This window comes from Macrobrachium nipponense, chromosome 16 (genome assembly GCF_015104395.2).
Source record: "Macrobrachium nipponense isolate FS-2020 chromosome 16, ASM1510439v2, whole genome shotgun sequence".
Classification (NCBI taxonomy): domain Eukaryota; kingdom Metazoa; phylum Arthropoda; class Malacostraca; order Decapoda; family Palaemonidae; genus Macrobrachium; species Macrobrachium nipponense.
In genome coordinates this window covers 51,235,165-51,250,088 of record NC_087209.1, presented here as the reverse complement: position 1 = coordinate 51,250,088, position 14,924 = coordinate 51,235,165, and the positions used below count along the sequence as shown (strand labels likewise).

The following is a 14,924-nucleotide window of genomic DNA, read 5'->3' as shown; positions in this document are numbered from 1 at the left end:
TTAAATTAGATTTCTTTTTACCAGCCTATTACCTTCCATCGTTCCCACATGACTGAACCATTTCAAAACATACTGGTCCAACTCTTCACTTACAATAATTAAATTAAAGCTTTTATGGACCCCCACCTTTTTAAATTGTATATTTTTATATACAAAAATTTTGTTGACAGCCTAAAAGTTTTCCTTTTATTTCATAATCAACATCCATCTCATTAAGGGTTCAACAGCCCTTCCTCTGGGTTTTATTGACAATCCAGTCTCTTCCGAATCCTTATCACGCAGTGCCACTTTCACTTACTCTGTGACCCGTATTCTCTCACCTTACCTACCATCATCTGGTATAGACTACCAAGTACCTGTATGAATCAACCACCCTTCAAATTAACATTCATCTCCCATATCATTTTCTGTTTTCCATTTATCTTTATATCCTCACTATTGCTTACAATCACCTGTCCCCTCTTGTGAACATTTTGAAACTCTTTCACTAGCTTCATCGTTTATCTTTATTATCCTCAGTCAGTCCAGTATCATGTACACACTGCAGTTTTGCTTTATTGTCCTTTGTTAGTACTGTTATTTGCAGACACTGACCATCCCACACTCATTCTTACCCCACAACTATGCCACGTCATCTGATTTTCATAAAGGCATAAGCAACCATAGATACTTCATAAAATTTTGTCTCTGAACCACTTTTATAGCAAACCGTCTCTCTTCTGCTTACATATTTTGAAAGGCTTCGCATCCTCCGTGTAAGTTTTTACTGCGTTCATCAACTTGTTTTCTCTACCATGTATCCACAACGTCCCCCATATCGTCTGTTTAGCAGTTCTTTCATAAATCAAATCCACACTTTTCTTCCCATAACAGTCCTTTTACCCTTATGTCGTTATTTTTTCAATCAAATTTCCAACACAAAACTTCCCTTGTATACTTAGTTACATTGTGCTCAAGTAATCCTTACATCCTCCTTTATCTCTTTTGCTTAAATACGGAGGAAAAATTATTCCCAGACGTACTTTACAAACCTTAGTCATCTGCTCATTCACACTTTCACCACTGTACCACAGCATCCCACTGGTATTCACAGCAGCTTTTGCTATATTTCCAGTCTTCAACCTAACCTCTTAATCGCCCTCTTTACGACCTCAGCATTTCACAAGCCTTTACAAACCCTTCCAGTCTTACATCATTCTTATTTACCCTCTTCTGTACTTCACATTCAACGTATAGATACGCACTCTGTTAACCCAGAGGAGTATTAACTTTAATTCTGAGATCCGCCTACCAGTTAACATAGCAATAAAATTACATCTTGTGAAGATATTAAGTTCAACAAAATTCATTATTAAACTTGATTTTTATATTAATCCTAGGAAAAGTAAACGTGAGTTTAGTGTAAAAATTAGTAAAACCAAGTTAGATATTTCCGAAAAATAATCAGTGAATAAGGAATTATGAACCCTTTCAAAATCGGGCGTTGTCTATCGCATTCCCCTTCTTGCTCTTGAGTGTAAGTGATTCACTAACGGTAACTGAACTATCGAAGTTTAGACTTGGAATAAGTAAAGAAAAGAGCTTTAAGGAATGTTACAGCTTGCACCCTTTGATGAATATGACTTTGCTACAGTTCTGTCAAGATGCTCCCAAGCTGGGCTCAGATGATGAGAATAACTTGCAATTTTCCTGAATGGGAGTAAATAATGAAGGGGAAATGCGTCTTTTTAAATTTTCGTTTTCTACGCATTACATTACAAAATCCCTAACTTGCGTGCGCAAGTCCTCTTTGTCCCTCCCTTCCTCTTAAACCTCGTTGTAGAACCTCTTCTCCGATACAATGGCATCAAATCTTTTCGAGCGCAACGTAACCCGAAGGAATAACCATTTACTCTTTATTCTGCTTCAGCGTCTCTTCTCTTTATCTCTTTAGGTCTCATAAGAATATCTAGGTTGTCTTAGCAAGAAGAATTCTGATAAAAAGTCAGAACTTTCCTCTTTTATTATGCTTGTAATGTGAGACGTAAACTTGTCCCTGAAACCATAATTAGCGCGGAAAAAGAAAGAAGCGCTCTCGTTTCCGCCTGCTAATTGGCTTCAAAATTTAAGTAGCTCATGTTCTTCGTATTAAGCATCGCCTGGCAACCTGACTTTTCCCGGTAAAGATGGCTGGCACTGGTTTTTGGCGCTCCTGTTTGTTCATTTATTATTTTACTATGTAGTCCAGTACGAAAACGGGAGTTATAAAATGCCGATAATTTAAAGATTTTAAACATTTTTCCTGTCATGGCATTTAGATGGTTTTCACATTACCCGCAACTGAGAGGTAATATTTTCCTCTGAAGTTTTTTTTTCTTTTTTTTTTTTTTTTTAAGCGTTCCCATAGTTTATGGTATTATCAAATACAACAGCAGAACGAGCTTAGAATCCCTCTTTTTTTTTTCACACACTACAACCAAGTGTTACGTTATATGGAAAGGTTCCATGGTACTCAAACGCGCGCGCGCTTTTGTGTGTGTGTGTGTGTGTGTGTGTGTGAGAGAGAGAGAGAGACAGAGAATTTGAGCATTTCAGATGTTTCTGATTTAGTAATACCCATCTGCAGTTGTTGAGTTAGTGCGTGCTATTTGTCTACAGCGCGGCGGCATACATATTGTGTTGAGTTACTGCGATGTTACTGTGCTGAGCACCAGAGGCCTATTGTTCCCTACACTCCAAAGTGTGGACCATTCTTCCTTATGCCGTTTTAACTTCCTTGCGTTATTGCTATGAATTTCTATAGTTTTTTTTTCTTTCTGAGAATGGTTTATGTAGGTATGTTCATTAGGCCTATTTGTTACATTTTGTTTTATTCTTATCTTTGTATTCATGAACTGCTTGTTGTCATTTTTCTTCTTCCACCATTGACATTAAGTTCTTGACGATTTCTTCCCAAGATAATGGCGCTTGTTTTCTCGTTTCATAAAGATGTTTGGTTATGTTGACTACTGGCAATGTCAGTTCAACTAGGGACAGATTTTCGTGTCCTCACCACCGGACGAAAATATTTTCCATATACTACTGGATTTTGTTAGCGATAGATTGAGGAGAGAGAGAGAGAGAGAGAGAGAGAGAGAGAGAGAGAGAGAGAGAGAGAGAGAGGAGATTATAATAAAGTCTTAAACAAAAACTTCCAAGGATGTGTCTGGGGTCTTAAGTCACCTGAGAAAATACTTGGGGATGCGTTATGTGGATCACATAGGGAAAAGGTGTGTGAGTAGGAGGATGGCATTCCCAGTGTTGGTAGACAATTCCACCCTCCCCCACTCTCTCGTTAGAGTTATATTTTCCCTGTTTCGTCTGTCTTTCAAATATTTTCTTTATTAATTCTCTGGCGATTTAAAATTTAACATATGTTCTTTTTGTATGTATGTATGTATGTGTGTGTGTGTATATATATTATATATATATTATATATGTATGTTTATCTATATATTATTATATGTAATTTTATAAATATTATGTAAATTTTAAAAAACGCCAATAAGCGTCGTCTTAGAAGGGTTGGCTAAAGTACCTTTATGCTATTTTTTTATTTAATCACAAGAAACTTGCATTTTTTGCCAGACATGAGGACGAACTGAAACCCTGACCAAGAGAGAAATTCGGGTCAAGTTCAGATGGTGATGCTATGAACGAACTGCGCGTACATAACTACAGTGCTGTGTAGTTTTCACAACCAGCGGGGATGCGTGTTTGACTGTGTGTGTGTGTGTGTGTTTTTTTTATATTGAGTAATGACATTTCAATTCACTTATTTTGCTTACGTGATTCATATTGTGGATGTATCATTTAATAATATTGACGGACTGAAGTGAAATTTCCACATTCCATTGGAAGTAGATGAAAATGCGTTCAGATGTTTTAGAATGGTCATATCTTCTTGGGAAGATTGTCTGCGGTTAAAGTAAAAAATGGACTTTATGTCTTAATGCACTGCGTTGGGAAAATCAGAAGTTATCGTGTGATAAATACATCAGATAGTGTTAAAGTATGCCTTCAGTGTTTGCATTTCATCAAAATGATGGTTATAATTGATGAGTGATTTGTTTTAATATAATACAGAGCGTAAATTTTCAGGCTCATTCCGTAAGCTGAAGTGGAGATGCTTATAATTGATATTTTCAAACTGAGGTGGCTGGGGATACCCGGGGAACGGTAGGACAGGTCGTTGGTATGCATCGGGGATCAATGACGGGTAAACAGTTACTTGATAAATATTTTCACCGTACGGAGCTGGATCCAGGAATTTGAACTTTAATATTTGAGGCTGGTGGCAGTCATACTTCCTTGTCGAATGCTTTTGTGTAAATAAATAGAACATTAAGTAGTCCAGTGGCATGCGAGTTTTGTAAATCGTACCAGACCTTTGTGTGATGTTACTGTCTTATACAAGAATAATACCACACAAAGGAAGTTTAAGAAATCAGGACTGAAGAGGGAGGTAAGCTGGTTTCTGCTGGTAATTTGTGTGCTAATATTTTTCGAACTGTTTGTGTCTGTATATGTTCATTTTGAAAGAAATGTCATGTTACTTCGCCTCTCGTAGTTCAAGTGTGTCCTGGTCATCAGTTTATGGGCCCGTATGCCATCAATCTATTCGCCCCCATTGCTCTTTGGTGGTCTCCTGATAGACTCTAGAGGGTTGCATCATGTATTTCTCGATTATTTTCAATTTTCTTTTACTTGTGGCTTTAGGAAGTGGAACGGGAAGTTTCAAACAGACGTTCCTTGAAATGAATTTGATTAATGCTGTCCTCTGTATCAGTGAATTTGTTGTTCATTTCGGAAATAACATCCGTCGTTGAGCGAAAATATGAGCTTGTCAATCAAACTAAATTGAACTCGATAAAGAGGGGAAGCGTGATTAAACCTAATCTGTCCGAATACCACTATTAAATGAATAGGAGAAGTATAGTATTTTATTCAGTTCTACCATACTATGCTTATGGCTTGACTTCTCTCTACATGCTCTTTTCACGTTTCATACCAAACCAGTTTAAATCTGCCCCCATCTCTAATGGTTTCCTTCAGAGGTATATATCTCTTTCCTGTACCCGTTTCCTTTTTGCAGCAGTGGCCTCTTTCTTTCAAATCTCGTTTTGTCCTTCCCATTTATATCCACGGGATTCTACTCCCGACAAATCTTCTCTCATTCATTCCAGTTAAACTCCGTATGGAGGACTTTAATTTAACGTGAAAAACCTTTGACAAAATTATCAGATTCACTTAAACGTGTACAAGTCGTTGCCCCTTAATACCTGCGACGTCCGTTTACCTTAAATCAATCACCCAGTCTACTGGATGCTCCAGGTTAAGTTTGGTTTGAGGGAGTTGGAAATTCATTCCCAATCTTGCCTTCTCCTTTTCCTGTAAAGAATAGGTCCTTCAGACTTACGAGGGACTCTTCATTCATTGTACTGCTTTCTTCTGTGGGGAAGCTTTTCATACACTTCTTGGCAGAGAGGAATCAGGCTTTCGGCCCCAGAATAGTGGTTGCTGAATCAGTTATCATTCCCTCCTCCGAGAGGACTGACCTATATCATTCAGGAGAGTTCCATCGAGGCATTTTTCGTGTAATAATCATTCTTTATGGTTTAATACCATTTTAAGGCAAGATCTGGATTCGCCAGGAATGTGTACCATAAAATTTAAATTAATTTAGGTCTCTTTTGATAACTGAATGGATATTGTCATTGTCACCTGTATATCAGCCCAAAAAATGTACGAGTTTAAGTAAGAGTAAATGTGTTTATTATGCAGTATAGAATTCTCTTTGGCCAAATTATTCCTGAAATAAAGTGAATTTCATGTAAATGTTCCATTGGTAGCGTAATATTTGAATGTATTAACAATGCCATTTATGCAATAGTTTTCTATACCTTCTAAGAGCTCAGTACATTTTATCATTTAAGAATAGAAGTGTTGAGCTTATAGATGGTGTCCTTAATAATTCGTAAAGGTTGATTCAAAGCCTACTTTGTGTCAGTGCTTTATTTTTTCTTGTGCCTTGCGTACAAAGGGTCCTGGTGCGTGGAATTCTATGACAGGAACCTAATAACAGAAAGGAAGACACTTTGATTGTAATTGAAGTAGGTCATGTCATTAATTCCTATAAACATGATGACGTCAGGAAGAAATGGATTTTAAATTCAAAATCTTGTGCAATATAGCCTATACTTTCCATTCTAGAGTTAATTAGCTTATTCATATTCGTGTAGTGTAGATATTGTAATGATCATGTTGGTTGCTGGTAGTGGAACCTCGACATACGAAAGTCCCAACTTACGAAAAATTCAAGTTACAAAAGCAAATACAAAGATTTTTTTGCCTCTGTATACGAAAATAATTCAAGTTACGAAAGGTTGTTGCTGTAAAGTCCCGAGATTCGCCCGGACCGCCGAGAACAATTTTAAAACTTGCACGCCGCCAACTGAGTAGACTCGCCACCATCCTCCCGCTCTCCCATTGGTTCCTGATGTTAGTCACTGCAATAAAATCCTTCTCTCCTATTGGTCAGCATCTCTCCTATCGTGCTCTACGTAAAGGCGTTCTTCAGCCACTGCATCGAACCAGCGTTATCGTACGCATGCGGAATTCGTTCGTCCACATATACGATTTTGTTTGTTAACGTAAATTCGTGTTTGTGATTTTGCTTTGTACTTTATCCTGTTTTATGAGAACTTAATTAGTATACTACATAACTTAATTACGTACAGTATAGTCATGGGTCCCAAGAAAGTTGCTGAAATTCATGGAAAGAAGAGGATGCTTTCTATGGAGACAGAAATGGAGATTATCAAGAAGTATGAAGCTGGCATGCGGTTGAGTGTGATCGCTAAGGAATATGGCCGAAATCTGTCGACGATAGGCACCATCCTTAAGCAGAAGGAAGCCATCAAAGCAGCTACATGTTCCAAGGGCGTGACTATTTTGTCCAACAAGAGGAGCCACGTGCAAGATGAGATGGAGAGGCTGCTTCTTGTATGGATAAATGACAAAGAAATCGCTGGCAATACGATAACTGAGATGGGAATCTGCCTGAAGGCCAGGGCTATTTTCGGCGATTTGATTGCCCAGGCCGAAGACGATGGAGGAGGAGGAAGGTACATCGACGCCAGCCCCAGACTTCAAGGCTTCTCGTGGGTGGTTTGAAAAATTCTGGAAACGGACTGGCATCCCTTCGGTGGTGCGGCATTGGGAGGCAGCCAGCTCGGACACGAAAGCGGTCGAAGCCTTTATTAAGATGTTTGACGAGATGACGATCAACGAAGGCTACAGTTCTCAGTAAGTCTTCAACTGTGATGAGACTGGCCTTTTTGGAAAAAAAATGCCTCGTCGGACGTATATCACGGAGGGAGAGAAGAAGCTACCCGGGCATAAGCCTATGAAAGACAGGCTTACGCTCACACTTTTTTCAAACGCCAGTGGGGATTGCAAGGTGAAGCCCCTACTTGTGTATCATTCGGAGACTCCTCGAGCCTTCAAGGCCCCCAAAGTGCTAAAGGAGAAGCTTCCAGTGATGTGGAGGGCTAATGCGAAAGCCTGGGTAATGAGTCTTTTGTTCACCGAGTGGGTACATCTCTGTTTCGGCCCGATAGTGAAGAAATTCTTGGAAGAGTAGTGCCTCGCTCTGAAATGTCTGCTGTTGTTGGACAATGCCCCTGCTCACCCTCCTGGCCTTGAGGAAGATATCCTAGCGGAGTATTCTTCCATCAAGGTTCTTTATCTTCCGCCTAACACCACCCCATGGACCAGCAATAGATATCAAACTTTAAGAAGCTGTATACGAAACATCTTTTCAAGAGATGTTTCGACATCACCGATACCAAAAACCTCACCTTGCATGAATTTTGGAAGGAGCATTTCGACATCATCATACACATCCGACTCATATCAAGCTTGGCAGGAGGTTTTGAGGCGAACCTTGAATTCTTCGTGGAGGAAACTCTGGCCTGATGCCGTATCCACACAAGACTTCGAGGGATTCGACGTGGGCGAAGCTGATGCAGATTCAGAAACAGTTGACGATCCTGAAACTGTTTCACAACCAGATCTTGATGAGATCGTTGCACTCGGCAAGTTCATGGGGCTGGTTGTCGACGAGGACGACATCAATGACCTTCTCGAGGAGCACCAAGAGGAGCTTACGACGGATGACCTGAAGGAGTTGGCGGCCATGCAACATAATGTCGTTCAAGAAGAGTTCTTTAGCAGTGGCGATGAGGAGGAAGACGACCCTATGACAACGGCAGAAATTAAGGATGCTCTAGCTGCTTTTTATAAGGTGCAATCATTTGTAGAAAAGAGACACCCCGAAAAGCTTACACAGGCCGTATGCTTGCGCAGTTCGATGACGTTTGCCCGAGTCGTTTCAGGAACATTGTGAAAAGCAGGCAGAAGCAATCTTCCTTGGATAGTTTAGTAGGAGTAAGCAAACAGGAAGATCCAAGTGATACTACGAAAAAAAAGAAAGTTGAAAGTGGTGAAAAAATTGAAATTTTGTAAAAAAAAAAAAAAAAAAAAAAAAAAAAAAAAAAAACACACACACACACACAAAGTATAAAAAAGTAAAAAAAATGTAAAAATCAAATTTTTGTAAAGTTAAGTGTAAACGTTTTGTGCCATTTGTTAATGTGTTTCGTAAATTTTAGTGTTAATATTTCCTGATATTTTTAATGTGTTTCGTAAAGTTAAGTGTTCAAGGTTTCTGCCATTTGTCCTCCTCCTCTGTCGCCACTTTCGGAGATCGCCTCACTCGAAAGGTAAGGTTCCACATTTTACTACATGTATGTACAGTATTTCTTGTATACCATGTACACTAATACACTTTATTTACAGGTATGTAGTACATAGTAGTATATGTAGTTTAAGTTAGGTATTGAATGGTCCAAATTGTTGTATTTCATGGTTTATTGGTCAATTTAGCTTTTATTATAAAATTTATTAGGGTGTTTTTGTAGGGCTTGGAACGAATTAGGCAATTTACATGTAAAATATGGTTCAAGATACAAAAAAATCAGGTTATGAAGGCCGCCTCGGAACGGATTAATTTTGTATCCTAAGGTACCACTGTACTTGAGAATAGTTGTGTCTTCAGCTCGAACTGATGTGTGTGGGCATATATGATATATATATCTCAAGTATAAAAGCCCCATTAAAACACACTGGTTTAAAACTAAAGACTATCAAATAGTAAATGGCAGAAGAAGTTACATTGCCAAAATATATAGTGGGAGATATGCCCTTTGGTGATGCTTGGGGTCACCAAACCAACGTTGGTTCTGTCAGTTGTCTTATTCTACTTCATCATTGCCTTAAGGAAGATATTGTTTATATGGTCTACGGATTGGAACTCATCCCGAATTTTATACAAAAGCAGCTGTTGCACTGAATTTTTATTCAAATACACCGGGAATTTGAATTTTTATTCATATACACCGGGAATTTGATAAGGTTAATTAAAATGTTAAGAAAAATTAAGTAATCCAGGTGCTGATGCGGCAGCTAATACACAAAGTTGATCATCGTGAAGCATGGGGAACGCAGTAATTCAGCCACTTCCAAAATACCTTAAAATATTACCAAATGCATAATTTAATGCTACACAATTAAAGTATGCATACATTTAAATTCAATTATGAGCATGTGCAGCACGTATAACACTTGGCAAGTTGCATACCTTGGAAAATCTAAATATATCTATATACCAACAGTCCTAACTGACGTCCACGTAGTACATAGTAATTTATGATATCTGAGTTACGAGTCCCTTCGTGATTGAAATCTCCTTCGTAACTGACTAAAGTTTCCGTCAACTTCAGGAAGAAAGCAAAAGCGTTAGTGGCTGGTTAGGTCAAAACCAGAACAGCCACTGGAAGGCAGTGAGCTGTTAACAACCAAGGGGGTAGTTAAATATTTGAAAACTAAGTTAACTGTCTTCCAGTGACCATGCTAATTAAACAAATTATAAAGAAAATACAAATTCCATATGGAATTTCAGTACAGCTGTCGATACAAATGTCAGATGGTAGAATCTTCACTGATAAAACAACAAGATAATAGGATCAACCTTTCCAATGGAGCGTGGGACTCTGACTATATAGACAGATTAAGACAATTGACAGAACCAATGTTGGGTTTGCAGTGACCCCAGGCATTACCCAAGGGCATATCTCCCACTACGTATAAATTTCGCAAATGTAACTTCAGTCATTCACTACTTGATAAGGGTGAGAGTCAATCCACCGAAATATACTCCTTAGCTTTAAACCAGTGTTTTAATTGGCCTTTTATACTTTAGACGTATCCTGTTTAAACATAATATTTATTTACTTACTATATATATATATATATATATATATATATATATATATATATATATATATATATATATTCTGCTGAGAGATATAAAAGGCTTCCAGTTGTACCTTTCAAATAACTTCATTTTTCACGTAATCAGTCAGCAGTGATTTGCTTGGAGGAAAGTAATAGTCGTTCTGGGTTATGAGAGCGTTCGTGGGCTTGTGATCAGCGAGTATGGTGCGAGTCTTGTGAATGGTATGTGAAATAGATAAGATGTGTCATGATTAGGACGATAATAAAGCAACGTGCATGCCCAGCTATGCCATTCTAAACTGAGTAAACAATATGGAGCTCCCTTGAGTATGGTGGGTCTGCACACACTTTTAATCTGCTTATATTTTATATACACATTGCTTTATGAATTTTCATTGATAATAAAGAGACAGTGATTATTACTTATGTACTTGTAGTTATATATATTTTGTAATTGGTTAATGATAATTGCCATTATTTGTTACTATAGACACTTCAGATTTTTCATCTTCTGTTCTGTGCCTTACATCTTTTCCAGAGGAATATATATGCGCATTATGAAAACTAATCATTAGGTACCGGCTCAAAGTGACAGCGCATTAGCTACTTATGATGTTTTAGTGAAAAACAACTAAAGAAAGGTTATTATTGATTGCTAACCAAAGAAAAAACGTTAAATTCATATATTGTGTTTTCAATTATCTATTAGGCCTGTGACTCTTAAGAGTTTCGATGGGAAGGCTATGGAGGAAGCATTAAAAGCATTCCTCTGCTTTTCGCCGTCTTCTTCGGAAGTTTATGAACAGAAATTTGAAAGCAATCCGGAGAAAATATACGAGTAAGAATAAATTCTTTAATATCTCTGATGGTCATGCTCTCGGTTGATTCTTTCAGAAAGTATAAAATTATGATCTCATAAATGTGAGTGGGAAGCACTTAATATTGACTGTGTTGTTTGCTTAATATTGCCAAGTATTTTAGTTTAACAAAAGTACCTTTTTTTTTTATATAACGGTCTAGGCACCTGTAACATCACTGCTCGTTGGCAAGAGAATGAAAATAATAATAATAATAATGAGCTTATTATATTTTAAAATATATACTGCTGGACAAATAGTCTGCAGCATAGTGCTCTTCCATGATATATTAATTTATTAATTCTAATACTTTGCTGCACAAAACTTGAACCAAATCATCCTCCTCAAAGCCAACATTTCACCATAGAAGATGGAAGTACTGTAGATACATCGTTCTACAGATAGAAATAAGGTTGTAAGTGGCGGTATGTGAATCACTTGATTGCAGTGTCAGGCGTCGCGTGTCACCGATGTTCAGGAAGTATTATTATGTTTAGGTGTGACGTTTTCTCGGTGGGATGGGTAAGTAGTTAATCAGTACAGTGCCTGCTATGGACTGAAGATCTGCCTTTAAATTAGGTAGACGCATGGACCCCTTTTGAGGCATTTTCCTCGAAGAAAATGTAAATAAAAAGAAAGATAATAAATAAACACAAGAACATCAGTAGCAAAATTAACGTCAACACACAAATTAATTGTAATGATAATTGCAGTAATATCTTAACGGATGATGATACTCTGCTAGTCCACCGGGTAATCTAAAGTCCTTAAGAGAAGGTTAATCATAAGAGGCCTTATCTCACATCGAACAGGATTTGAAGGATAAATAAACTTGAATCTTTATCATTTCTTTATTAACCGATTGCTTCATGAGACCCATTTTCTAAGACTCGGGGTTTTCATTTATCTATACACACACACACACACACACACCAACCACACACACACATATATATATATATATATATATATATATATATATATATATATATATATATATATATATATATATATGTAGTGTATATATATATATATATATATATATACTATAAAAATGCACAGTGCCCGTGTATACAAGTTCCTCATTGCACGAGTGATTTGCGTACCCACCTATCAATCTTGTAGTCTGAGTTTTTCCTGGCTGCTACCAATGCGGAACCAGAGGAATTTATTTTTGGCGTTAAATTCATTTCTCGGATCCTACAATAAGCTGTAGGACCAATTGCTACGTAACCAGTTAGTTCCAAGCCACGTAAAAAATTCTAATCCTTCGGTCCAGCCCTAGGAGAGCTGTTAATTAGCTCAGTGGTCTGGTTAAACTTAGGTAAACTTTTCCCCGTGTATACAAGATTGATAGACATACTACGTGTAATATATACACATATATATACATATATATAATCTTCACATCCAAAGACTCACATTAGAATAGTAGGGAGGGCAAGGGACCAGGAACACTCGTAGATTCCTTATATACAATTCTTGTAATTAGGCAAGAAAAGAGAATTTCGCGATAGTTTCAACGGTCCCGTTTCCAATGTAAATACCTCTTCAAAGTTCATCTGTTTTCATTTCTTATTTCCATTTACGGATGTTCTGTAAGAAATTGCGACATAGAATTTCTAGCAATGATTTCTTCGCCCGTGCCACACACATTCTTATGGTATCTACACTTATTTAGAACAGTTGTTTAGTAAGTATACTTAAGAATACATAGATATACAGAAGATAAAATTAAAATTGGAAAATCAATTGCACTTAAATACGTTTACACATTATCTAAAACTTCATAAAAGAGAATTTAGAATGAATTTAAAAGAAAAAAAAACACGACGCACCTTTTATGTAAGAGAAGGAAAACCAAAGGAATATTGAATAAACCAGAAGAAGGACAGATACCAACAAACAATCAAATTGAGCTATGAGCAGGGAACAGCCGATGATAGACAGTTTAGCGTAGGTAGTACTACTCTTATTCTATTGATATTGAGGCTCGTCAAGAGAAGCCGTGCTCCAGGTTCCCTGGCTTGGCCAATGACTTTAAAGAGATGATATTATATGGGTGTCTTGCAGATTGTCTAATTCCAAATTTTCTAATTTAAGAAACGATGTCAAAAGTAGAGTACTCGTAGAAAACGTTATCAGTGAAGGAAAACTAACCTTGAATGACAGACTTACTGCAATTCGTCATTTAGCACGAGGAAATATGAATGGGAAGAAAATCTCTTGAGAAATTCGTTTTGAGAGTCATGACTCCGTAGTCAATTCAGCAAGCGAGTAAGTAATGCATGAATATGTTATGAGAAACTGACATTTCCAAATGATCAGACAGCATGTAGAAGCAGATACGAGACATGTTAGTGTTCCACTAATCGTTTCAAAAAGATGACTCTCATCAAGGCCTGGAATCTGACAGTAACAGTAATTGATTTCATTGCATTGTCGGGGTGTCGGTTGATTGATGGCCCCAGGTTAATGTGGGTTATTCCGAGATTGACGAGGAAAGGATTAATGATTCTGATTGTCAAATGATCATGATTGTCACTTGTCTTTTAGATGCTGCCGCTGTTTTTTTCCTTCTCGGCATTTTAGTTTTCGGTGATTCTTTATTTGACAACGTTGTATAGGTGCTGAGGAAGACGTGGAGGTGAACTCCGGTGTCTTCATGCTGGACGAAAGTTGACTGAAGGTTTTCCACCTCCTCTTTCTGAGCAGTTCGAAATTAGTTAGCAAGGTGGTTGCTTACTAATGCAGGTCATTTTTTTAAAATCTCTCTCTCACACACATTAATTTATTTATTTCTTTGCGGTTTTAAATAGTTCATATTGCATAGTCTTTCAGGTCGTGCCATTTTCGCTGAACTAAAAACGGACAAAAGTATAGACCTCTGACAGGATAGTACATTCTCATGAGTACACATTTTACAGACTCGCACACTCCCCTAGAACATATATAGCCATGCACATCGTCTACCTATATCTTCTCTATACAAAAATTTACTTTATGAGATGCAGTTAGACTCGGATAATTGATCGTCATTTATTACTCAGTTTGATTTTGTTGTAATTATGGAATTCGAGGTTGTTCCTGCGAAATTCGTTAGCTGTGAAAGTCTTGCCGTATTACTGTATGTATCAACTTCAGTTTGAATTAACGTTTTATACGACTATGGATAACTCTCCTTTTCATGTAGTATACGGATCATACGTTCTTTATCTACCTTAGAGGAAATAACAGATTCTCTAGTTGTTCACGTCAGCTTCTACATTGATCTTTGTATGCCTGACATCATGTTGCTTTCATGCACAGCGATTGGTTGCTGTTTGAGAGCACTGCGCGAACTCTGCGCCAGTTTACGCACCAGAATTTCTTACGCTGCTATTTTTACCGAATTCTTGGCCCATCGATCGTCGTCACCTGGATTAGTCCTGGCACTTTGTTTGTTTTAAACTTACCAGTGATTTGTAATTTTAGAGAGCTATGCTACTTCCGTATATGTGTACATAAATATATTTATGTCCCGAACGCGTCCACACACTCACTATATATATATTATATAGTACTATATAATATAATATATATATATATATATATATATATATAATATATAGATATATATATATATATATATATATTATATTAAATTATAATTTGATTATAATCACATAAGCACGTGATTCATTTATCACA

At 37.3% G+C, this 14,924-nt stretch overlaps 1 protein-coding gene across 11 annotated transcripts in view; it reads left to right on the top strand.

The window, feature by feature from the left end:
• The window catches only part of LOC135195686 (transmembrane protein 268-like), a 779,026-nt gene that overhangs the window by 637,465 nt on the left and 126,637 nt on the right, over positions 1-14,924 (top strand). The window lies entirely within an intron of this gene.